At 45.4% G+C, this 26183-nt stretch overlaps 1 protein-coding gene across 3 annotated transcripts in view; it reads right to left on the bottom strand.

Moving 5' to 3' along the window:
- Positions 1 to 7703, bottom strand: part of PLEKHG1 (pleckstrin homology and RhoGEF domain containing G1) — a 200388-nt gene extending 192685 nt beyond the window's left edge. For 2 of the 3 annotated variants that reach the window (XM_045188902.2, XM_045188903.2), the window contains exon 1: positions 7447 to 7703. The gene's annotated coding sequence lies outside the window, so the exon portion shown is untranslated. Of the gene's footprint in view, positions 1 to 6602; positions 6821 to 7446 lie in introns of those variants that run through there. The other variant, XM_045188904.2, reaches the window with a different exon arrangement.
- Between the last annotated feature and the right edge of the window lie 18480 nt (positions 7704 to 26183).

Here is a 26183-nt window from a genome sequence, read left to right as displayed (position 1 = left end):
GTGTGTCTTACAGAGACAGTGAAGAAAAGTGGAAAGAAGCCAAGACCACCACGATTTCCCTCCATCACTAAATTCCAAAAGCGTCCAACGATTCCCCCAAGCCCTCTCCTGGACAGAGCCAGTCCTAGTCAGCTCGCCTGCACGCCCATCTCCCATGGGTCCCCGCCCATCTCAACATCCTTAGGGTCCCATCCTCGTTACCCTTAGTGAGAAACTAACTCTAAAAACCCTGGTCTGGGGTGGGCAAGGCATGATGTGAGGGAAGGCTTTTCTTTTACAAAAATTAACTTGTAAAGTCTACGTCTCCCCCAACATGTCCCTCTCACATCCACTCAGCGAGCCTGTATTCCTGATTTGGGCCGTTATGTTTCAAACTCCATGAACGTCACTGATTCAGAGTTTTAAAGGTGTGAGACGTCTGAATGTTTAAACTGGAAGCTGTTTCAGACCAGCTCCCATATCCCCCTTTGCGGCAGCTATAATATCCCAGCACAACATAGATGCTTAAACTAATAACGGGTTTATACAGTTACAGGGAACAGACACAGGGTGGTATATTTACGCCCTAGATTACAGTTCTTCCTCTCTCCCAGCGCATCAGAGAGGCCCAGATGTTAGTGTTTGAGACTGTCTGTAATCACACAGCCACGGGAAGCTGAACTCTGGGATGGCCTGGGATCAGCCCCTCCAGCCCTTCCTTGCAGCTTCCCACCCTCCCCCTCCATCATCCTCAAGCTGAACAATGGTGAGCATGCATCCTTCCCCCCACCACCCCGCCCCCACATTGCCTGCAAATGTCCTATCTGTTGCATTTGCTCGTTTCCAAAGTCTCGAATTTCTGCGGGAGTTGGTGTCAGTTTTGGAGAACTCCTAAAGTGAGGGCTTTAGTCACATGAGCAGGTGGAGGGAGGAAGGAAGTGGCTCTGGAAGGGAAAAGGTCCGTACTTGGCTTCCTCCTAAGCCAAGGGCTCACCGGCCCCTCCCAGTGGGGCAGGGTGCAGGAAGTACACTTTGCTGGGGCTTTGGTGGCAGAGTTGGGAGAGGGTAGGGGGAGCTGAAAAATGCCCCAAAGGAACAGATTCCCAGAGGGTATTAAGAAGGGCATGCTCACCGTGTACAGAGGGCCAGCATGCCGCCATGTGACATGGGTGACATGTTGAAATAAAAATACACAGTATGAAAGCACACTTAAATACAGTGAGAAATAGCCATGTGTTGTCAAAGCTCCCAATGAGTCAACCTGAAACTAAGTGAATCTCAGACAGAAGTGAGAGCCGAAGGAGGGTACAGAAAAAGACCTTGAGGAGGCTTCAGAGTTTAGAGGGTGGTCAGAAAGCAAAGACTCCAGTGGAACTTTACTCTAAACAGGGAGGGGTGGGAAAACGCTGGGAGAGAACACTGCTTGGAGCGGGGCAACCCAGAGCCTTGCCAGGGGAGGGAAGGAGGTCAGCTCTCCATGGAGCCCCTTCATTCTCATTACTAGAAAGGACCCACGTGGTCAGAGGGATGATCAACCCCTTAAGATGCTGGAGAGGAGTATTTGTATTAAATTAAATCTAGAAAACAGAAGGCAGTGAGCTCTGAGCTTATGCTTTCATTGTCCTCGGGAAGGCACTGATGTGCATTAAGTATTCACACATCTCTGCAGACAGATGCCAAAAGCAATTATCTGGCTGCAAGAGCTGCCCAACTTCACCCCTGCCCAAGTGCGTGTAAACCAGTTTCACTTAAACAGGATTCGCTACTACACTTCTTTCACTCAAATGGCCAGAGTGAATGTTTTAAACTTGAAGAATACATCAGATCATAAATGTCTTACAATACTTTCATTTATTATGTTATTATTTAACTCTTTGCAGGTCCGACTCAAGAAAGGGAGAAACTCAGTTACAATGTAGACTACTGGAGCAGAATCCTGTAAGCAATCATAGAGTAAGATTAATTTATTCAATGGATACTTACTGAGCATAAATATCAATGCATTTTATTGATGCTAAGAAATGCTTTTTTTCTCCCACAATGTATGGATACATCTTAAAGGAGGCAATATCAATTTTATTGACAGAATTCCTTTTCTTAGTGATACATTTTTTTAAAAAAAAGGCCTTTGTAAAGTGTATGATTGTCCGACTGTAAAAAAATACAATAAAATAAATAAAGAAACAACATATTCCTTTTCTTTTTCATCTTCACCCAAGGACATGCTTATTGATTTTAGAGAGAAGGGAAGGGAGGGAGAGGAACATTGATGTGAGCTCTCAATGAATGGCTCTGGAATGAAGTTACCATTTATTGAGCAATTTGGGGTCATGTCAGACCCTGAACAAAATGCTTTAGAGAGGAAACACTCATCTATCCCAGCAACTCGAAAGATGGGGGAACCTATAACAGGTAAGTAGAGAAGTAAGGACCAGGCCTCCGCTCAGCCTAACTTCAAAGCCAAACACACAGGCACCGTGTTTTACTGCGCATCACACACAAGCCCTAGAAAGTTCTGTGCTAAATTCTGGGACTGGTCCAAAGATGTAGGACAAGATCCAGAAGCTACAGAGAGAGATAAAGCTGTTCCCCTCCTCTGGAAAGGCAGTATTTACCTCCTGGATCACCAGATTCCCCTCTTTTTCTAAGTGCTTCGTGTATGAGGTCCTGTGTTAATACGGAGGTGGAGATGCCTCCATCTCTGCCCAATAAGCTGAGGAGAGGCTGCAAGGAAGAGAGAGGTTTAAACTTCATTTGGAAGGACCATTGGTGAAAGTGGGCACAGCCCACCGAGGGCTCTGTGAATGACCTTGGATGATAGGGACATAGGTTACACAGGGGAGGGACTAGAAGAAAAGTAGGTAAAGAGTCTTCAGTGCCATGCTCGGGGGGTCTGACCCTTGTTTCAGGTGATCAATGATCTCCATCAAGGACCTACTTCAATGTGGGCTTTCTTCCGTCCCAGCCGAGCCTCTCTCTCCATTCAGCATCTAACTGAAGGGACAATGTTAAAATTGGGCACTGCCATTCCTGTATCAATTGATGACTATGTCCAACAGAGACTCCTAACCCCCATGTAAGGAGAAAATAAAGAAAACCAGCTGGAAAAAAGGAATAACAAAGGAGATTTGGTTCTTACGTTTGTATACATCACTTCAGCTCAGAGAGAGCCTACGAAGTTTGTCATTTCAGGTCTCCGTGAAAGTATGGAAGGATAACACAAACGGAAAATGTTTCCTTCAGAACAGACCTGGCCAAATCCAGGCCACAGCCTGCTCGGTGTGGCTCTCAAGCAAAGATTAGTTTTTACATTCTTAACGGGTTGCAAACAAACAAAGAATATATGAGAGACACACATGAACCACAAAGCCTAAAATACTCACTATCTGGCTATTTACAGGAAAGCATTTACCGCCCCTGACCTAGAACTTACCATCCTCCCCCACCAGGAACTGGACGCAGGACATTTAAGTGCTTGATGTGACCAGACACATAGGGAACTAGATCTGTTCACCACTTCAATCACTAGAGCTAATTTCACAGTGTGATGATTTATTGATTCAGTGATTCCTCTCACGAGAATTCTACAGTTTTAGCCATTACTAGACTCACACCCATTTTTAACTTTGTCTTGGATATTCACAAAGATGTCCTTCTGACCCTTTGGACTTGCTAGCTTCGGGCCGAACGCTCTAACGGTTGGACCCGCCCAGCGCTGGTGATAAGTGGCTTCTGTAGACTCCGCAGGACACCAGTTATTCGAGCTCACCAAAACAACTCCCTTAAGTAGAGGCCCGGGAAAACTCGACTCTCCTCCCATCAGGTTAGCACATCAAGTGGGCGTTGCTGGACTCTTTCTAAAACTTAGCCTAACATTATCACTCCTCAAGGTGCCTTCCCTCCAAGATGATGTGGGAAGGGGGAAAGAAGAGGAGGGTTGTAGAGTTTTGGGTCCATCAATTCAGCATACTTTAGTTATCCATCAAACAATAATTCAATTATTTGCCAGAAGGAGATGTTTAGGTTTAGAAGTTTTTCCTGGGCTTGTATCGTATTGGAAAAACAAAACAAAACATTTTTTTGGTGAACATGTGTACACAGATTAAAAAGACACTCAAACATACCTCAAAAATGAAATCTATTCTAGATGTAGTATACAGTCAACCCCTAATCACTGGGATGGGAACCACCCAGGCTTACTTGAGGCTTTCTGCAGCATCTGAATAATCCGTGGCCCAGTTATTCTGCAACAAACCCGGGCCCCCTTGCTAGGATGGTTAGGCTGTATTTCTATCATCTTTGCTAAACATCTGTTGCTTTTCATCAGTGTTAGCAATGTAAAGAGGAACATGTAGTCATCTCTTAATTACTTGAAAGCTGGCTCTGCCGTCAGTTCGACTTGGCAGAGACGCCCATGGCTCTGAATACCCGACTGGATTGGGGTCAGCTTTTCATTTTGGAAAGCAGGTTGATGCAGGCTGATGAAACATTGTGTTTCAGAGCCTGCCACATGCCAGGACTAGACTGCTTGGGGTCCCTGTCTCAGAAAATGTTTCCATTACCACTCCTAGTTGAATACATGAGCATTCTGCCTTAGAAACCAGTTTTCCTAAGTCAAAAGAGACAGTGATTTTTTCCCTTAAAGAGTAAACCATTGCATTTCATTAAAAATATGCCTCCATGCTGCCATCATTTCTAGGTAGTGCATTTCAGAGGAAAGAGAAGTCAACCCAGGTTAAACCACGGATCTGCCAACGGAGAGCTGCGTGAGCTCCAGCAGAATCACTCATTCCTGAGATTGGGTTTATCAACAACCATCACCTTCAAAGCACACTACGTGCCAAACTCTACGAATCATTTCATTAATCATCATCAGCGCTCAGCCCGACTCCAGAGAGAAAGGCCATTATTTCCTAGATTACGGAGGAAGACATGAGCAAAGGTGAGATAATCCAGAGAGAGTAATCAACTGTGATTATTACATTTTCCTGATCATAACATGACCTAGCCTAAATAATTTCCTACAGGGGTCAAGGTCTCAGTGCTAATGAGCGGCAGAGACAAACTTCACATACAAGTGGGCTACTTCCAGAGCAGTTGGTCTTAACCTCTATCACATTCCTAAATCTTTAAGATCACCCAAGATTCAGCCTAGCCCCTACATTCCAGCTTTACTGTTCCATGGGTCTAATCATCCCAAAAGGGGGTTAAAAGATGACAATTGTTTGAAAGACCAGCTACCAGCAATGAAAGGCAGAAGGGGAGAGAAACCGGCAACAAGTGCACTGCAGCCATGAAGAATCAGAGTATAGACCCAGGAATTACTTTTAGTTTATTAAGGGCTCAAAAGACATAATGCCACTGAAGCATGTCCCATATTTATGTGTCAAACCACAAACCATTAAGTCTTAGGTAAATCACTTCTAAAATTCAGGTCCTTAAGGCAGGTGGGGGTAGCAAAACAGTACAGGTTATTTTGGGGTTTGCAAAACTATTGCCACTTCCTTCCTATTGGTTTGTTAACAAGGGATCATTCAAAATCTTTGAAGTACAGACTGAATTTCCCATGGAAATATTGAAGCCTGGATTTGGTAACAAGCATTCCTAATCAAGGCAGGGAAGAAAGCTGGTGCCCAGGGGAAAGAGAAGATGTGCAGGAAGATGCCATCCAGGAAAAGCAGGGTTAGGACGTGGCTCTGACAGAGAACTGTTTCTCACTGGGCCGGGTCAGCAGAGAGGTGGGTCAGCGGAGCGGTGCCGCAGCTGCGCCGGGAGGAAAAAGGAAGGTGATGCAGGCAGGCCCTGTGGAGGATGAAGCCAGGCAGTGGGGAGAACTCTGCGGGAAAACACTTATTTCTTCGGGTGGTTTGGGGGCTTAGACACAGGGCCTCACGTGGGACAATTAGTCAGAGGAAAGTCAGAGGGTCTTATATCAAACCATCACTTTTGTATCTAAGTCTTGGATACTGTAGAACAAATAAACACCACGGGAATGGGGGTGGGGTGGGGTAAGCATGAAGCTTTAGAAAATATCTGGGTCATATAATCACTTTAGGAGGGAGGCACCCAGGCCACCTGAGGTGGAGGAGCTTGCTGGGGTCTCACGCGGCCAGGCCCAAGTTACAATGGTGTTTTTCTTACTCCTCGATGCGATGGGTTTGGAAATGTTTTAGTAGCGTTTAATCAAAGTCCCAAGTTGATAAATTCTTTAAAACCATGCCAATTACAGAAAACCCAGCAGCCAGAAGATGCTGATTTTAACACTTGATAATCATTTTTATAGCGTTACGCGGCCGAGTTGGGCCTGCAATTCTGTTTGGTGACAAATCTGACCCAGAGACAACATTCTGGTCTCCGCCTGGTTTAAAAAGGAAACACGAGGTAGTTCTGTATGCAATCTGTCGGAAAACCCCGAAACCAGCTCTGCCTCCGAGAGCGGCAGCGTCCTCTGTAACGCCTGCTGGACACGGCCTCCCACGGGACGCACACGGGGACTTCGAAAATACGTGCAGTAGCCGCGGCCACCTGAGGGTGGTACCAAGGGCGCGCGGAGGACCAGAACTTAATGTAATACCGGCTCTACGAACAAGACTTCACTAGCGCATTTTTAAAAACTCACCCACCTCATTGTTTCCAACGAACGGGATACAATTTAACGGCTCGACGACTTTCCCCAACTGGACCCTCCCTCGGCACGTAGTTTACGAACCAGATGCATGAGAGCACACAAAGAGGGCCGGGCTGCCGGCGTCACCGCAGACCCCCGCTGGTCCTCCGAAGCCGGACAGGTCGGCACGGTCCAAGAGGAGACCAGGTGTTACCTCTCACCCCCGTGACAAAAGAGGCCCCTGCTTTCTACGCCTCCGCCCCGCCCCGCCCCGGGTGTATTCGCGGAGCTGGGCCACCGAGGCCAGTGCCACAAAGGCAGGATCCTCCGAGCCCGGCGCGCCGCAGCCCCCGCCTCCGACCCCCGCCGCGGTTCGCCGGTGCTGGCGCCGGGAACGGTGTGTGTGTGGGGGGGGTGCCCAAGGTGGCTGGCGGTCGGGCCCCGTTTCGGGACTCTCCTGTTTGAGTGATGGGACTGGGCTTTGTAGCGCGCTCCGGGGTTCTCGGAGGAGCCAACGGTGCAGCCGCCGGGGCTGCGCGTGCAGGGTCGGGCGCGCCCGGCCCCCAGGTCGAGGCTGTGCCGGGGCTCGCGGCCGGAGCCCGGAGCCGGGCGGCGGCGGCGGGTCGCCCCCTCCAGGCGGCGGCGGGCAGCGGCGGACCCCGGGTCTCCGCGGCGGGGGCGCTCCCCAACACCGTCTGCCCCCACCCTGGAGGGAGCGCGCAGGGAACGGGGTCCGGGCATCATGCTCCGTCCGCCACCACCTGCTGACTTGGGGGCTCCTTCCCAATCCTCGGGGCTCCCGGGGAGCGGTCGCATCGCTTGAAAAGGACCCCGGGTGTGAAGGCAAAGCCGGCGCTTACCCCGAGAGGGGCGGCCCGCATCGGGGGCCGCGCACGCAGGTTCGGTCCGTGAAGGGGCGAGTGCGCAGCGCCCGCTCCGGCTCCGGCTCCGGCTCAGGCGCCCGCCGAGCGCCCTGCACCGCTGCCTGGGCTCGGACTTCCTCTTCCTCGGGCTCGGCCGCGCCCCGGCCCGCCCCTCTCAGCGCCCAGAAGCGGGCTCCGCCGGCAGCGAGCAGCGGATCCCGCGTCCCGCCTCCCCTCTGCCCTGGGGCGAGAAGGTGGGAAGCAGGAAAGAGCGAGAGAAATCGAAAGAGATTAAGCCCTTGGACTTGTCTCTGGAGGCTTGCCAAAGTGAGCAGTCAAATTACAGCCCCTGGGGGGGGAATTAAAAAAAAAATCCTGCTACTGTTTTTGCAGACACATCACTTTTCTTCATCTTCCAGGATCTTCAGGGTTTTTTTTTTTCTTTAAAATAATACCAAAAATAATTCTTTTAAGTCAACATTCTAGTATTACACAGAAGCTCTGGGGAAATATGTAAAAAGCGGGGGGGAAGCTCACTATTTTTCAGGCATCATTACCCTAATCACCTGAGTTAATGTACCAACTAACCTTTGCTTAGAGAAAGTGAAAAGGAGCAAAGACTAACCTTTGTAACAGATGGATGTTTAAAGGCACAGCTGTGTGGCAAGATGATGACGAAGGTCAAAGGCACGCGGATGATTTCTCCATTAACACCTCTTTTCCTTCAAAGGCAGACGTCAGGTACCAGGTGTCACATACCAGGTTTGCGTACTGGTTGCAGTAGCTTTTGAAATTTGTAAGAAAGCACTTTTACATTACTCGTTCACAGGCTTTTAACTTAACCAGTTAACTTAAGCAGCTGTGTGGCCTGGAGGAAATTACTTCACCTCTCTGTGCCTCATTGCCTTCACCTGTGAAATGGTGAGACCTATGAAGCCCAGGAAAGGCTTCAGAGACGACCCGCCCCGTAGTAAAAGCCTGGTCGTAATAAAGCCTGGCTGAATGTCAGCTCTTACTGTTGCTGATTTCCCCCTTGTATCCGTTCTTATGCATGCACATAGTCGTGGAAATTACAATGAAGATTTGGAACGAAATAAGGTTTGGGGCAGGAGGGCCACAGAGCGGCCCAGTTATCTCCCTGCAGCGTGCTGCTCCTGTTCTGTTTTGTCATTTATTTCGTCTCCACAGCTGACTGGTATTACCTAAAGCTCGCAGGCCGGGTTGTGCCTGGAGTACATTTACACAGATGATTTGCGATGGGATTACAGCAGACTTTTGCCATCTTCAAAGCAAAGTTTCAGTTGGTCTTGCAATAACCTCGTGAGGTGTGCAGTACAGGTGCTAGTTTCCTTTCCCAGACAGGAAGCTGAGGCTCAGGAGGCTTCATGAGACCCTTTCCAGTACCCTGCCTGTCACCCCACCTATGTTGCTATTTGCAGCAGAAGCGAGCAGAGCGCCTCACACATGCACAGTACACGGTGGTCTCTTTCGGCCCTGTGCACGAGGTGCTGGCCCTCAGTGGACACTCACAGACCTAAGGTTCAAAGAGACTAACTGATGAGCGTGTCTGTGACTGTGTCAGACAGCTGGGGGGGCGGGGCCACTGAGAGAGGATGGGTTTCCTGGTTCCTCGCAAACTGCCCTCTCCGCTGCTCTGCTTGCTCCCTGGCCCCAGGTAACCAGGCATTTCTCAGCACAGATGACTTCGACAGAAGCCATGTGATCTGGCCGCCAGCCGCAGACTCTGCCACTTACTAGCTGCTCCTCTTAGACAGATAACAACTCTGAACTTTGGTTCTATAGCTATGGAACGGTGACTATATTTCCTGCCCAGCCCATTTCACTTACTTCAGTTTATTCATTAAGTGAGAGGTAGGAAGTGGAAACAGGGATGGGAGATCTCTTACTGATATTGAATGCCAAACACCACACTAGGCGCCTACACCACCTTGTCGTTCCTGATTCCCAGACAAACGTGCCCCGCCCTTCTGATCACCAGAGTGATCTCGAAATCACCTGGTCTGACCCATGTGCACCTAGCGCATCTGTGCGTGCCCAGCACTGAGCTCAGCTCCTAACTCGCAGTAGATACGAAATGTTCAGAGGGTAGGTGACTGGATGGGTGGGCGAGAGGACAACATAAGATTTGTGAAAATGCTGTTATGTAGCATTCCATAACAGAAACATGCCACTCCTCCCTTTAAGGCAAAGTAGCCAACGGAATGACTTTCTAATGGTGCATTCTGTCCGTATTGGGAAAATTTGTTTGGTGACAGGTCTTCCTAATACTGATGCTAATTAATACCAGTCAAGGTCAAACTAGGGAAACAGAAACCACTTAGAGTACTCAAAAAAGAGAGACTTTAATGCAGGGAACTGGCCCACAAGCGGTGGAAATACCAAGAATCCAAAAGCTGTGAGGCAGTCCAGATATTAACATCAACAGAAAGTCGCCACCACCCATGGGGTGGAAGGGCGGGGTGGGGAATTCCAGATGGAAGCTGCCTGTGGGAGCCGGAGGACCAGGCAGTGCCTTACACAGTGGCAGAGAGGGAGGGAAATATCCTGGTTTCTCCCTTCCTTCTCACTCCCATCCACTGCCTTCCGTGGGTTGAACCCCGATGACAGAGGACTTGGAATGCTCAGAGCCCACCACCCCTGCACTCCTGCGATGCTGAGCAGGGAAGGGGCAAGAAGGACCTGAGGGCAACCAGCCTAGGCTGAGCATAGCCCGCAAGTCACACCTTTCAGGTCTATCCATTAGATTGCTTTGGAGGAAATGTTTTTGCCCTTTGAGATCATTGAGTGTTTCTTATAGCATCTCATTTATTCCTTGTAGAGACCTGGTAAGGTAGATAATATAATCCCTAAGTCACATGCAAGGTCACAGAGACTCAGGAAGTTTCAGTGACTTGCTCAAGGTCACACAACTGCACACAGGTTCGAGTGTGGCGCTGTGTGTTCCAGTTCTCCCGTGCGTTCCACTAACCCAGCTGTTTTGAATGGAAGGCAGGCTAACCACACACAGTCACATTTCAGGGTTACCAATGTATCACACACATATAGGAGTTAATATTTGCAAAGGTTACAGAGTTAAAAGGCTAGTTCACGTCTTGTTTTCATTTTATGACTTTTGGTGATAACTTTTATGAGGCTGTGATGGCTGGACTGAATTTATGATCACACAAAATCAGAAATATTATGTACACTGGACTATAGGAGCTCCTCCGGAAAAACACAGGTAGTATTTATCCTTTCTTAAAACAATGTTATTTCAGTTTCAAATTTGGTTTGACGATGACCTAGAATATTCTAACCATTAAGGAGATGAGGGTAACAGAGGGGACTTATGTAGTCGTCTCATGTAGGGAAGGCAGAAAACCAGGAATGTAAGTAAGTGTGTGCGACTGTGGTCACATGACCTGTGTTGTCAGATTCCCTCAGCCAGGAGTGGGATCAGAGCCTTGGTTGGTGCTGGTGCTCCTTTTCCTGAAGCCTCTAATTCACTAGAAGATTTAAAAATTAAGAAGCTACGCTCATCCCAAAGAGTGAAAGATAAAGTGAGAAATGTCCATGACTACTAGTATGCAGCTGAGTTGGCCTAAACGTAGGCAGAGGAATTTGGGGCCACCTGGAAATCCTGGCATTGGAGAACTCCACTCCCTAGTAGCCAGAGGGTTGAGGCTGGCGTCCAGGAGGCAAATGCAAATTCATTGTCCATCAAGGACACAGTGAAGGATCATCCTGCTCAGTATCCCACTCACACAGTAAGTGCACCGATCTTGCCAAAAAGTGTGATTTCCTGCTGGTAAGGAAAGCCCCAGCAAAGGAGGGAGACCCCAGATACCAGCCAGGCCAAGAAGACAGCAAAGGGGCACCGAGAGATGCAAAAAGGACGACAGGTACGTGCTTGGGCAATAGAACGTCAGAAAATGAGGAGTGTAAGTAGCCCGTGGTCAATACCATCAAGTTATCTCCTCCTCTAATGGCCTGAATTTCCTCAATTTTGACCAATACAGTTAAGTAAGATGTATGTTTACATGCTTTGTAAATACGGATATTTGCAGAAAACAATTCTAGAACTCGAAACATTTAAACTTAAAGTTAATTCATCTTGGTTAAACCATCCAATATTATTTTATGCAGATGGCCTGAACAGCTTTGTAACAGAGAACAATCTTAATTGTATTATACAGAAATAAAGCAACACTGGGTAGTTTATACTTCTGCTTCAAAATTAGCTTTGTTTTCAAGTTTATAATAGAATATACATTTGGAAGGTTTTGAAATTTAGTTTTTTTAGGTTTTTTTTTTTTTTGAGCTGTTTTCTTTGTGTCAGATGTGTTAGAGGGAGGGGCTACTTCCAGCTTTATTTCTCAAAAGTTTTATGTTTAGAAGTTCTCCATAAGAATAGTACTATACCCCTTAGAGTCATTTGGAAGTGTGTGTGTTGGGGGGCTTAGGGGGTGGGGGATGTATCAGCAAGGACAGTTCTGCATGACAAAGGGTTGTCCCATCCTAAATGTCAACAGCATCTCCTTAAGTGCATCCCGTGAGGAGTTCCCCTAGGTTGGGCACCTTAAACTTAAATGCTTTCAGGGGCTGGGCCAGGGCAGTAAAAAAAACCAAAAAAACAAACAAAAAAAGCTTCAACAGCTCCAAGCTGTGAGGACGTGCTGCTCACCTAAGGCATGTAAATTCAAATCTTCTTAAACACCGCTTTAGCCAAACAAACATTTCATTCCCTTAAGAGAAGTTCTTGTGGCCCTCCGGTTTGCTGCTTCCCTTTCACTCTCAATTGCTTTTGGATAACTTTCCAGACAAAAATAGAAGAAGGAATTTCTTCTCCCTCCTCCCTGAGCCCTCCTCCCTTAGCCCTCCTCCTCCTTTTCCTTTCTTAAAGAGGTGTAGTTAACTGCTTAGGAAAAGACTGATAGAAAATACTTTTGCTGCCCTCAAAGAGGTTGGTGCCATGAATGCTGTAATTAAAATAATAAAATGAGTGTGGGGGGGGGATAAGGCTAATTTTAGGTATGAAAAATGAAATTAGTTAAAAAACGTAAACAATACACTGAGGACAGAGGCCTCAAGTGTGTTTTCTCATTCCTTCTTTCGTATCTCTTCTCTTTTGGAATTTTACAACAAATCCTTACAAGTCGGTAGACATAGTAGTTGCTACTGGTTTGGGAACAGCCACATGTCCCACCTCTATGCTAAGGGATGCACACGCATTGTCTTATTGAATCCTCTTAATGAGGTGTATTTTATCCATTTATAAATGAGGACACTAAAGCTTGGAGAGCTCAGGTCCTGTGGCCAAGTTCTCATGAGTAGGAAGAAGCAGCGCAGAACCTTGGAACGATGTCTGTGACCCCCAATTTGTCCTCTTCGGGGTCGTGTGCCACTGAAAGTTTGTCAGCCCACGTGGCCTCCCATGAGCCTCAGCCATCTTCATCTCTCCGTTTTGGCCACCTTCTTTGCTGCTTTCTGAACAGCAGATCGTGGGCAAATGCACCATGTGCAGCTGATACGAAGATGTGGTAAACAGCTTCAGTTCACAGTCTTCCCTCCTCAGTTCTAAAATCCCACAGCCCTGCATGTGGAAGTTTTTTTCTTAAGTTATTTGTACCAAAGTCTGCCCTGACCTGAACCTATTTCTCAATGAAACATCACCTTCTGTGGTTGGATACTTTTGTAGTTTTTTTTTTAAATCCCGATTATTGTGAATTTCTATTCATGTAACTGCAGAAGTATTAAGGTGTTTGACTTTGGGGTGCTGCCCCAAACTTATTGCATACGATATGGTAAGTGCCTGCATTGCCTTTCCAAAATCTCCCATTGAAACCTCCCTACAGTCTTGAATTAGGGACTATGAATCTGAAGTTTGAAAGAGAGCACGTTACACTGAATAGACACTATTAAAAGTATGTTTATGAATGGTACGAAGCAATGGTATGTGTGTTCATTTGCACTAGTGTGCAGGGGCTGAGTGTTAAAATTTTGGGAATTTTGTGAGCCAGTTGATGCCAAGTTGGTAGTTTGAAGTCAGCCATGGTGGGAGTATTTATACCCCAGAAATTGGCAAGTCCTCCAAATCGGGGCTTCCTCCACCCCGCAGCTGGCTGTAAACCACTTACCAGCGCTCTACTGAAATAGGGACGAGATTATAAAGGCGGAAAATGTCACACTATGAGTGCTTCCTAGCCTACCCTTTCCTGCAGTTCAGAAAGATATTAAGGGAGAAAGAGAAAATGGTAGTTTGGTTTCGCTGACAAGCAAACCACTTTTCATAGACTGTTTTCGTCTTGGGGGTAAGTCTAATGTTCTAGAACACGGTTGTTTGGTGCAGTAAGGCTGGTCAGGAAACTGGGGCTTGGGTGATGTGGCCCCAGGGGTGTAAAGGGGGAGGAGCAGTGCTGGAAGTTGGAGGCGCTCGGGAATAGGAGCTGTGCATTCGAGTTGTGCTTCATTGATGTTTAAATAAGGGTAGATCCTGTGGAATTGCCTTAGAATGCCCATCCAAGCTCTCTTGAAAATTCCGTATTGAGAAAAATAACTGCTGCTACGATGGGGCTACCTCAGCTTTGCAAGTGTGATGAGGAGCAAGGTGTGAATTTCCTCCTTCCTTCCTATCTATCTATCTATCTATCTATCTATCTATCTATCTATCTATCATCTATCTATCTATCCATCCATCCATCTATCTACTATCTACCTACCTATCTATGTTTTTTAAAGGAAAACACAAAAAAGAGTAAGAGTTAGAAGGTTCAGTAAAGGACACCAGAAAGGCAGGCCGCTGGAATGTTGGGCAGGGGCAGAGCAGAGGGCTAGTGAGTGGCGCCACCTGCGGTGTTACTGGTCACAGGGATTCCTGGCTGTCCCTTCCCACACTCAGCCAGCTAAGGTATTTGGACCTTATTTGCATGGAGAGTGTATGGGTTGAAGGAAGAGCACGTGGGAGGCTCGGTTAGTACCTGAACCAACACACATTGGAGGGAAAACATTTTTAGCCACAGAAGCTCTTGTATGTTGCTAACTTCCAATGGAGTTTAGTGATTCTTGTTCTTTCTTCTACGCTTCTTAAGGCTTAACCCTACAATCTGTAAGGAAAGGAATTTTACATTCAAGATCTGAATGCAGGTGCTATCCAAAGGAATAAAAAGGGAACTGCATAATTATAGAGAACAAACTGATCGTCAGAAGATGGAAAAGCCCCATAATTATCCTCATTCATTAACGCCCAGGCAAGGCCTGTGAGACTGCAAATTGGCAGTGCTCTTTCAGACACAACATCATCTCAGCAATGATTATCTAGGGCCATCACCGAGGTCCCTGCTACACCCCTGTAGAAGCTGCTGGCAGGTCTGGAGACTCGAGGTGTTCAACAAAATGCTATTCTTTTTTCTTTTCTAACTTTCATGTTAAATGGTGGCAGGCTCTGTTTTCTGAGGAATGAAAAAATACCTTATTCCAGGCAAAAACTCTAGAAGCAAAAATTCCAATGAAACCAGGCTTTTAAAGTTGTTCTTGCATCAACTGCAAAATGTTGTTTGAAATGTTTGGTAATAGGAATAAAATGCTCTAGAGCTGAATTTTCGTATTACATATGTAACAAGCTAAAACAAACTTTTAAATGTAGCTCAATGTGGCACAATTTTGTAAGACAAATGCAAACTAAAAATGTAAATTCTGTGAGCCCTGCCCCATGTGGCTCAGTTGGTTGTGCGTCGTCCGGCAAAGCAAAAGGTCTCTCTGGTTGGATTCCAGGTCAGGGCACATGCCAGGGTTGTAGGTTCAGTCCCCGTCTGGGTGCGTGTGAGAGGCAACTGACAGATGTTTCTCACATCGATGTTTCTCCCCCTCTCTTCTTCCCTCTCTTCCCCTCTCTTTTTAAAAAATAAAATTAATATAAAATCCCATGAAATTCTCAAAAAAAGAAAAAGGAAAATTCATTTTGAATGGGGAATATTGATATTTGAAACCATGAAGACCTCAAATTTAATAACTTAATAAAAGTTTAATAGTGAAGGAAGCAGCTATCAGTAGGTTTACGATGCTCGGTCTCGCCAGAAGAGTGCAAGAATGCGGGGAGCAAAGGGGAGTTAAACAGAGAATGGAGGAAGATTTACTCCTTTCTTGTCTCTGGGAGCTCCTTGGAGAGTGAGAACCGAAGATGACATCATTCCAACCCCAAGATACTTTTCTCAAGTTAGCATGATCAAACCTGGTTTGCTAAAATATTATGGTGAACTGAGTTTTTACTGTATGTGCAACTTATAATAAAATAACTCAAGTTTGTTTTTTTCCTCCAAATTCCTTTGTTACTTAACTTAGGAGTGATTTTATTCATCACCTGCAGCAATCAGATTCTACTAATATAGAGTATCCTGGGTAAACGTGGGAATTATTAAGAATAAATGAAATATTTTTAATATATATTAGTTCTGTGATATACCCTAAAAATTTAGAATCACTTTTTGCATCAGATGAAGACCAGTGAGATCTGTTTCATTGTGTGTATCACTCCCTCCCTTCAGAGTAAAAATAAACTACACTTCCTATCGCAATCACATTTGCATATGTGTTTCTGCCTCTTTGTAAAGGTTCATTCTTCCGGACTTCCCTCCTTCTTTCTTTTTTCAATTCCTGAGCCTTCATTCCCCTAAAAATTTCAACCTTATTCACATTACCAAATCCATATTTCCACTTGCATTTTCCTTCTGGCTTAATCAGGAAAACCTAATTACATAACATGAACATATTGTGTATAAATTCTGACACATTCCACTCTTCTTTGGCATTTTGTGATAGAACAAAGTTAAACAAGAAGCCAAAGAAACATCATGCTTTTTCTGAATTTGCTATCCTAAAAATCATTCTTTTAAAAAATGGTTTCTTCATTTTTATAATTTCCCTCGACTTATTCACCGTAGTTGGACAATTGACTTAGGTATAGTAAAAAACAAAACAAAACAAAAAAAAACCCACCTGCTAAACATCTGTACAGAAACGTGATGGATAATGGAAACCCCACACATCACATGAACTCAACGGCCTGTGTAGAGTGGAGTCCTCTGTGCTGTGATTCACTTCAGGCACACTCAGTGTACCAGTTTCCAAGTACCTTTTTCTGTAATCACAGAAGGACCTCGTTTATGAAGAACCAACTTCACGATCACTTCCCAGCAACCCAACACTTTCCTTAGAGTTGACTCTCCTGTTCCTAGCAAGATGTTTTGAGCTCCTATTTCTTTTAGGAAATGTATCCTTTCACCTTTCAAAAACAGAAGGTCTTTTAAAACTATTCAGCAAGTAAAAGAAAAAAAGAAGACAACCTTGATGTGAGCTAATGAAATTAACAAATGCCTCCTATAATCTTGCAATTAAAAACACAAATACCTAAAGATGAAGCGCAACCATTTATTTCTGCTTTCCAGTCCTTCTAGTCTGACTTTAATTCAAGTTCTCATCCAGCAGTTCCCAGGCTGGGATACGTCCACTTGCAGGCTCCCACCCACTGTACATAAAGTTGCTGCCAGCCTGATCTCCCTGGGATACTATTTGCAGAGTTAACAACACAGAAAGGCCCTCAAATGGTTAAAAGGGAAACCAAGGGGCAGGACAGGAAGGCCTTTGAGAGTGAGATCCAGAGAGTGAGCAGAGACTTCTGAGTGGTGGGGCGACTCGTCCAGTGGCCTGCAGCCTGTGCGTTCTGTCTCCACACTAACCCTGGTCACTACTCTTTCCAAACCATGAGGGGTATCGCCTCCCCACCCCCACGCCCCCACTTTCCTTGTCCCTTTGCTCTGGTCCTGTCCAGCAAGCAAGCTATTCCCGGGGCCTTCTCTCTGAGCTGGATCTCACATTGGAGGGGAACACACCTAATTAAATGTCAGCATTGTCCAGACTTGCACAGGGGTGAAGTGGAAAAAATGTAGCTAGAGTTCAGGATTATAGTTGAGGAAGTCTCTCTACTGACATATATAAATTGCAAGCTTGATAGGGAGTTGCTCTCTGAATTATATTCTGTTTTGTCTCTGATGTAAAATAATTAACCAGCTCATGGTGGACCATCATGGACTGCTGGCCAGGCAGGGCCCTGTGAGGCTCACCAGATTATCCTAAGTCAGGAAGATGGAAGGAGAGCGTGCCAGGCCTGGGACAAAGGTGTTTCCCTGAAGAGAATGTGATGGACGTGGGTGCTCCTATCAGTTAGCCTGATTTGTTTCACAAATTGCTTAGTCAGAAAGGCCCGAACACTTACTGGGATGTCTGAACACTACTTGCAGTTTACTGGTTACATATTTATTTACATTCATTGCTTTAAAAACCGTATGTGGGTCACTCCATAGTGTGGATGTGTGAATTTTCAAGTAATTTCTTGTCGGATGACTTCACACTATTATACGTTCAAGGACTGTTAAAGAAAGATGCTTGAACCAGGGGGACCCCACTCTCAACTTGATATGAGTGCACAGATAAGGTAAGGGGCACCTGCCCTCATAGGGGAGAGGCTGAGTGTACCTCCCTGAAATGCACACCAGCCACCCCTTGAACAGACTTCAATGGCTCCTTAGTTGAGAATCAAGTTCAAATATCTTAGCCTGACTTTCAAGGCCTATTACTCTAGTACCTGTTTGACTACCTTGCCTATTATTATTATTATTCCACTCTAGCTTTTCAATGAGCCAATCTATGGATAAGCTGTATTCCCACGTTGTACGTGAATTTCTATGTTTGGGGCTGGAACGTGCTTTCCTGTGTTCTTTAAGGAGATGTGCCCTTCCTCCAAGGAGAACTTCTTGTTGCATGTCCCCTGTAAGGTTTTCCTGAACATCCCATGTATAAGTGCCTCACTCAGAATGCCCAAGCCTTGTTTGCTCTGTCGTCTTCCCCCCAGACTGCAACAAGGACCAAATCCTTTTCCGGGTATGCACTCCATGTGCGGTTACTGACCGTGGATGGCAGAATAAGACAGGTGAGACTGTTGTTCTCTATGGTCAGGCTGGCATGCACACGGCGTTTGTGTTTCTACAAAAACCTCGGCAAACAAAACTGATATAATTGAAGTGGTTTTTTCCTGGCTATTATTGTTATTGCTTTGCTTGCCTCAGCCTTTTTAAAAAACAATTTTATTTTTCAGTGGTAGTTTATATTCAGCTAACTGGTTGGCAGAAACATAGAAAATGAATAAGTTCATACTAAATTAAAAGGAACTTTTGGTGTGTTACTCGTGCCCCGGCCCACAGAGTGGGGTTCTCAGCTCTGTGCTGTATAACTTTCGGGAACCTCATCCTATTCAGCTTCTTCCAGTGAGGGAGATGATGCTGTAAACCTACGGATGCTACCAGCGAAGTGCAAAGCCCGTGACTCACGGGTTGACAGAGTGTTTGAGAACAAGGAAGAGACTCAGAGCCTGTCAAGTCTCTTTCAAACGATTGTCCTCATAATTCTTGTCAGGAGAATAAAATTAAAGTGCCAATTTATTTGGGGATGACTAATACGTGCAGCAGTTGTTATCACTGATCTCGGCTGTGAGAGCAGACAGACCCAGTGACGGGGATAATGGTCCACACGGCAGTGTCCAGTGTGTGCCTGGGCCACAGCAAGTGGCTCGTTGGGGGGCGGGGGTGGTTGGCACTCTTTCAGCAGATCCCTCAGTAGAGCTGTAAGTGTGAGGAGGTGACAAATACTATCCATACCAGCTCAGAATAAGGAGGAAGTTCTTGGGTAGTACAGGGTGCTTTCCAGTCAGGATTGGGAATGGATTTTTTTAGAGGAGGGAATGCAACATTTTTACTGGAAAGGCCCTACACTCACTTCTTGGCCTTAGTATAGGAATGATGGAGGTGGAAAGATGTGGTCTCACATGGCCAAAGTAGCCTCCTGGCTCACCACTTGGACAGTCAGTCCTCGATGTAAAGGCCTGCTTACGTGAAGAGGAGCTACGTTGTTTCATTGGTGCATAAATGCATGAATGCGTTCACTAATTCATCCGGGATTGGCTGAGCCCCATGATGTGCCAGAAGCATGCTAGGTACAGGTGAGCAAAAGAGATACCGTTCTAGTTCCTATGGAATTGTCACGTAATGGGGAAGGAGGATAGACATCAGTGACTTAATATCCAAATCGGTATAAATTGCCAACTGTGGAAATCACAGGATATTATGAGGAGGTAAACAGAGATAATAACCTACTCTAAAAGTTCAAAGAGCTTGTCCCTAAAACTGTCTTTTGGGCTGAGATTGTGACAATGAGTAGGAGTTAACATAGCAAAGGGGAAGGGTGAAGGCAGAGAGTGTTCAGAAGGGACTGAGTCAGAAGGGTGTCTCACTTTGGATGGAGGCTGTGGGTACTTGATCTGAGTAACAGGCTGCAGGGGGCAGAGCAATTGGGGTGGATGGCTGAGGCGGAAGGAATTCCAGGTCAGTATGCCATGGAGACTGTGGATTGTGAGGTCAGTAAGTAGGTTTGCGACCTAGGGCATGTCGCTCTGTTTGCCTGAGTTTTATCTTCTTAGTCTTTAGATAAAGATTGCATCTGCAGGAAAGCCAGGATTGGTTCCTGTCTCTCCTACTTATTAATGGGGTGACTGCTAAAAAAATGGGTTAACTGTTTGCTCTTCAGCTTTTTCATCCAGAACGTGAGGATAATTATTCCTGCCCTATCTGCTTTACAGAGCAGTTGTGAAGAAAAATCAGTTCATGAATGGGAAAGCATTTGACAAATTGGAAAGGGTGACATAATGCAGTTAATAATATAATATGAATAACACTACTGATAAATTGAGTTTCATTGGAAGAAATGTGGATGTTCCTGAAGATGAAATCACGGATACAGCTGGAGACAAAGACTAAACTGAGAGCTAATTTTTGTAATCTGTTATGGAGATGAGTTAATTCTTTATTCCACATTAATCTACTGAGGCTAGTTTTGTGATTAGGCTATAAATTGTCTTGTCCTCTTGGTTGAAGCCAAATGGAGCTGAGTTTGAATTTCAGCTCCACCACTTAATTCCTGTGTTAGTTTTCTATTGCTGCATAACAAATTTGCACATAAGTGTATTAAAACAACACCCATTTATTATCTCACAATTTCCATAGGTCAGAAATCTGGCATGGCTCAGCTGGATTCTCTGCTGGGGAACTCACAGGCAAGGTGTTGGCAGGATTTGGTTTCTTCTGGGTTGTAGGACCGAGGTCCAGGTTTCCCTGCTGGCTATTAGCTGAGCGTCAGTCTCAGCCCCTAGAGGCCTCTGTCTAGATCTTGCATGTGACCCCGCCGTCCTCCATCATCCAGCCAGCAGTGACAACAGGTTCTTTCATGGTATAAATCTCTCTGACTTCTTTTTCCAATAGCAGGCAGAGGAAGCTCTCTGCTCTTAAGAATTTGTGATTTATCAGGTCTGTGGATAATCTCCTTATTTTAAGGTCCACTGAACCATAGGGCATAACATCATCATAGAAGTGATATCACATTACATTCACAGGTCTCGGGGAACAGAGCAAGGAATCTCAGGAGCCACTTTCAGAATTCCACCTACCGTAATTTCTCAAGGTGACCCTGATGAGATTGGTACCCAACCTTTATTGGCCTCAGTTTCCTCATTTGTACAATGGAGTGAAATCATACTATGAAGCTTCATTGTGTTGATAAACACAATAAAATAGACATTGTACCCAAAACATGGTAGATGTGTAACCATCGTGAAAACCCTTTGCTTAGCATCTCACGTTCAGTTTTGTACCTCAAGAGCCTGGTTAGCTCCTCATGCCAAAGTGTTTCTATTAAAAAAAAAAGAGGGATGGGTTCTTTCCCTTCAAAACTGGGATGATCTTTCAGAGTTTCATGCTACTGCCTTGCAGGACCAGGATTTGATTTTAAGTAGCTAAAAACTGATTCGGGCTGCACACAGGCATAAATTTCAAACTTGGACTTAAAGAGAGGAACTTGCCAAAATTCAACCTTGGGGTGTTTATGTATGATCTTTAAAAAAAGAAAAAAAGGAACACGTTATGTCTTGGCAATAAAAGGAACTTCTTGGCGGTGGTGGTGGGTAAGCGGAAAACAGGAGTTTACATATAATTACTGGTGTTTAGTGGGTCCTGTACATTTTATGGGTAAATTCCCTCAAAGCCTACTTGCTTTTAAGACCAGAGAACCTGGTGAAAGAAAGCATAGTTCTTTAGTTGTGAAGACATCATAATGTTGCACTGTGATGCTTCATGCATTCCCTTCATGCAACAGTAAGTTTTTATAGAGCCCCTGTCTTTATTAATATGAATTTCAACAAAAGAGCCAACAACTCCTAAATCCATCAACTGGCCATAAATCTAAGCAGCTGTGTTATGAGTCACTCGGAGGGTGAATGGGCTACTGTGTTTCCCCCCGGGAGACGGAGCACACCCTGCCTGAAATGGTCAGTCTTCCCTAAATCGGTAATATTCAGGTTGGGGGCAGTCAGAACTGCAGCTCTTCACAAGGCTTCAGAGGCAACGTGGTAGGTATAGGAGGATCCACAGTTCTAGATACCGATTGGTATTAGTTGGAGAAGAGTAGCTCCTATTGTGAATTTCGAGTGGTCTTTCAACTGCTTACTGTCCCTCCTTTCTCCAGAAACAAAAAGGAAGAAGTAATTTCTGCATATTAATAGTTGCCTCATTGGAGTATTTTCAGGGTTAATGTAATAACATGAAAAATATGCTTTGGCTGGAGCATATTATCTGGTGATTATGCAGTTTCTGTGCTCCGCTCCAGAGCCCAAGCCATGGATAATGACTAATGACACGGTCTTGGAGGAGGACAGATAAAAAGAAATGTGATGTCGGCTAGTTCAACCGCATGCAGGCAGAAATCTTCCAATCCGCAAATGTTCTTCACTCACTCAATCCAGTCAAGTCTGCCTTAAAGAAAACCTTGGGAAGTGGGGAATTATGGCTTACTGAACTTTTGAGTCACCAGAACTCCCTTTCCTCTGGTCTGTCCAGGAAGTATCCAGCCATGTACTATGAAAAATAGAGACATTTATTGAAGAAGATGCAAGATACAAAAAAAACACTGTACATAGGAATATGATGCCTCAGTCCCCTTCAGAGTGGGCACCTTGGGACCTCACACCATTGAGTCTCCCATAAGTCTCCCAGTTGCCATCAGCTGCCCCATTGTATTTTCCTGAATCACACTGATGGTCTGAAATCTCTTCCCTTTCAAAGGTGATTTTAGTTTTGTGAAAAGCCAGTCATCGCACGGTGCCAAATCTGGGCTATAGGGGGACTGAGTCACCTGGGTGATCTGATGTTTCACCAACAAGCTCTGCACAAGATGTGATGCATGAACAAGCACGTTGTGGTGAACCTGCCAATCACCGGTTGCCTATAGCTGTGACTTTCTGAATCATCCCAACAGTTTTCATAGAGGAATGTTCAAGCTGAATACAAAATCTGATGCAGATTTGTTGTTCTACTTGCTTAGTCATTTTGAATGTGACGGCCACACAGAACACCCGCTCACTCAACAGCATCTATCACCCCCACTGACTAGTACAGTAGACTTGTCATTGTTTACGCATGTGCATTCCAATCCACTCTCCTTGGCTGCCAGGTTACATTGATGTTGCGCAAACCATTCTTGTTACAGTAATAATGGCTGGACTTTTCCTGGACAAACCTTGTACATTGTATAGAAAATCATTAGACCTATTGGTGTTTTAAAATGTTGTCTTAAAATAATGGGATCTTTTTCTCACTGATACAGGTCATGTAGCTCAGGGATACCTTTCTGAATATTAATTCTTACTGTACAGTGCTGAGGATGACCACGTGGAGGGTAGATAGAATTGGTGCACAAGCTTCATCATAGAAATCACTTTAAAAATCAGCCTGTGTATCTAATAGGTTATTTTCTTTTACTTCACTGCTTTCTGCATCAATGGAACACATACAATTAACCAATTTAACTGAGGTCTACTTAGTATCTGGATGGCTGACTCAGGCTCTATCATCCCACTGTCTAGCATTTTTTAATAGTTCGCAAAGTGGACAAAACACATACTATGCACAACAGAGTACAGAAGGGACATGGGAGCTGAAAAAGAAAATTTAGTAATGCTACTTTGAGAAATGTCTATATTGCTAGATACTGCTAAGTGCTTTTCTTGTCTTATTTCATTAAGTATAACAACCCTATGAAAAAGACATCACATCATCATTGTTGTCATTGTCATCATCACTGTCACCTCCATTTTGCTGATAAAGAAGTGGAGCACCAGAGAGGCTGGGATTTTTCCCAGGGCCACTCAGTTTGCTAGAAGGCGCTGGGGCTTAACTCTGGGCGCAGGTCTATTCATCGCTGATGCTGTCATGCCGGTGCTGCGTGTACTTTGTGATCATATGTAACGTAGTAACAGCTTGTCACAGCCTCCTGGTCCAAGGTGCTTTAAAGTCAGACCAAACTGACTGAAAGGCCTCTTCTTCAGGAGATGAAACCACACCAGATGGCCAGGTGACGTTAAACTGAGACTCTTTGGTTGCATTTGGTCGAGACCCAGCTCCTGATGGGTTATAGCTTGGGGCCTGCTGATCTCTGGGGAGGTGCATGGAGATGCCACAGTTCTTGTCACCACAGGCAGCCACTCAGGGTAAGCTGATAGAAGCAGGGTGCTCATTCTTCCCTCAGCCAGGCCTGAGGCGGGGTGGGTGGGAGGCTGGGGCGGAGGGCAAGCGTGGAGCCCTGCCCAGGAAGGAGTAGTGGAATTCTGCAGAATCCCAGGATGAGGATGGTCCCCTGAGAAACTGCGACACTGCCCCTCCTGGCCTTTCTGAGAAAGACAGCCAGGATTAACTCAGCGCTCTTCCATGGATGCCTCCTGAGATGCTGCCCCAGAGGTGGCCACTGGCTGTGCTTGTCACTCTGAAGAGTGACAAAGGGAACATGGAGCCCGTTCCCTTCAGTCATTAGGCTCACATCCCCCTGGAGATAGCTATTTTAACGGAAATCCTGAACACTTTGATATGGAGCTTGAAAAATTGAAGTTACAGTTGAGTGCCATTGTTATTTGTAATTTACAAGGCTGGCATAATAGGAAGTTATTTCAGAATAGCACAATGCTCCCTCTTTTAAAAAGTATTTTCCTGAAGCTGCCATATCAGATTGGACCCCAGATTCCAGAATCTTCAGTGCTGCCTCACCACGCACTCACAGGCAAGAGAGCAGCTCTAGGGGGCAAAGGGCCGTGGGATAGCCAAAGCCAATGCTGCCGTTAGCGGACCATTGGGATCATGTCATCAGGGGTGATCACGTGCTTATGAGGAACCACGCTTGGTGCTAAGCCGAGATGCATCACTTCCCTGAACAGGAAAGTCTGTGGGGAAAATTGAGGATTATAAAGTCACTTCAGAAATAGAATCTTTGAGGAAAGTTGGAAGATCAAATCATTTTCTCTTCATATTGCAAATCTCAGCCCCTAAGACCTCCAGATTTCATGGAAATCCTTTAAAAAAGATTGGCAGAAGAGAGCCATCAGGCACCTGTCCTGTCAATATATGTCAGAGCTATGGTGATAGCTGTGCGGTGACCTCAAGATGACCTCCTGACGGACTGGTCTGAAGAACCACCTGAAACCCATTATAGGATTTTATCATCTTCATAAAACCTGACCCCGCTGCAGCTTGTCACTTGCCTTTGCAATGAAAGCAGGAGAAATCTTTGTGATTTTGACAAGAACCAACATGGATGACATAGAAATGAAAAGGAAGATACGTTCAGGGGAGGGTGATGTGCCCGCACTTTGCCCTCTAATGAAATGAGCACAGGTGAAATTAGCTGGGTCACTTTGGGAAGGCAAAATAAGAATCAGTAGTTAGTGCATCGAGGGTGAGAGTTGATCCTTGGTGACAGGTGACATGAAAATGCACTCTAACTTTCCAAGTTTTAGGCTATGGGAGTTAACACTTTTAATAATCACAGGAAATGCAAAAGAACTCAAAAATGCTCAGAAGATATGCTTATCATCCAATTGAAGAAATGTTCTTATTGTTAAGTTTATGAGTAAACCACCTAAACCTTTCCAGTCTATAACTTATCTAACCAGCGGCTTGTTGTTGCCAATGGAAAGCCTCTATCTGCAAGGTTTTTGAACCCTGCATCTCTTGGTGTGAGAAGAGAATTTTGAGTTAAAAGAAGGCAGGAGAACTTGCCCAATATCATTATTAAACTCCAGATCTGAGCCAGCCATGGAGTTGAACTCCCTCATCCATGGGCAGAGATATGTGTTCCTTCTTGAAATGGTGGGTGCGGGTGTCCGGAGCCCCCAGCAGCCAGTATCCTTCCAGCAGGTGGTGGTGGAGGGCTGCCCACCTCTGCAGGGGCAGAATAGGTGCCAGCCCTGTCCCTCTATAGGCTTCTCCCTTTGTTTACACCTGTCAGATGGGCTAATGATTGTGTGGAATAGGGGGTCTAGCAGAGATTTCCAGAAGGGCAGAAGAAATCCACGGAGGGAATACAGGGTCCCAGCTTTGTCCTTCCACGTCTTCCAGGCCATGGCAGGGAAGTGCAAGGTTAAGTGGGCAAATGCTTTTATCTACAGAATATGAGAAGCTTCATATTTCCCCTGTAGCATGCACTCAGGTTTTGTTTCTTTTCCACCTTTCAGCTTTTTGAAAACTAATTTTAAAACCACAGAAGCAATGCACTTAGTTTTATGAACACAAAACACAAAGGTAAGTTGAGAAGTT

This window comes from Desmodus rotundus, chromosome 11 (genome assembly GCF_022682495.2).
Source record: "Desmodus rotundus isolate HL8 chromosome 11, HLdesRot8A.1, whole genome shotgun sequence".
Taxonomy (NCBI): Eukaryota; Metazoa; Chordata; class Mammalia; order Chiroptera; family Phyllostomidae; genus Desmodus; species Desmodus rotundus.
The sequence above is the reverse complement of the archived record's forward strand: the minus strand, read 5'-3'. Positions and strand labels throughout refer to the sequence as shown.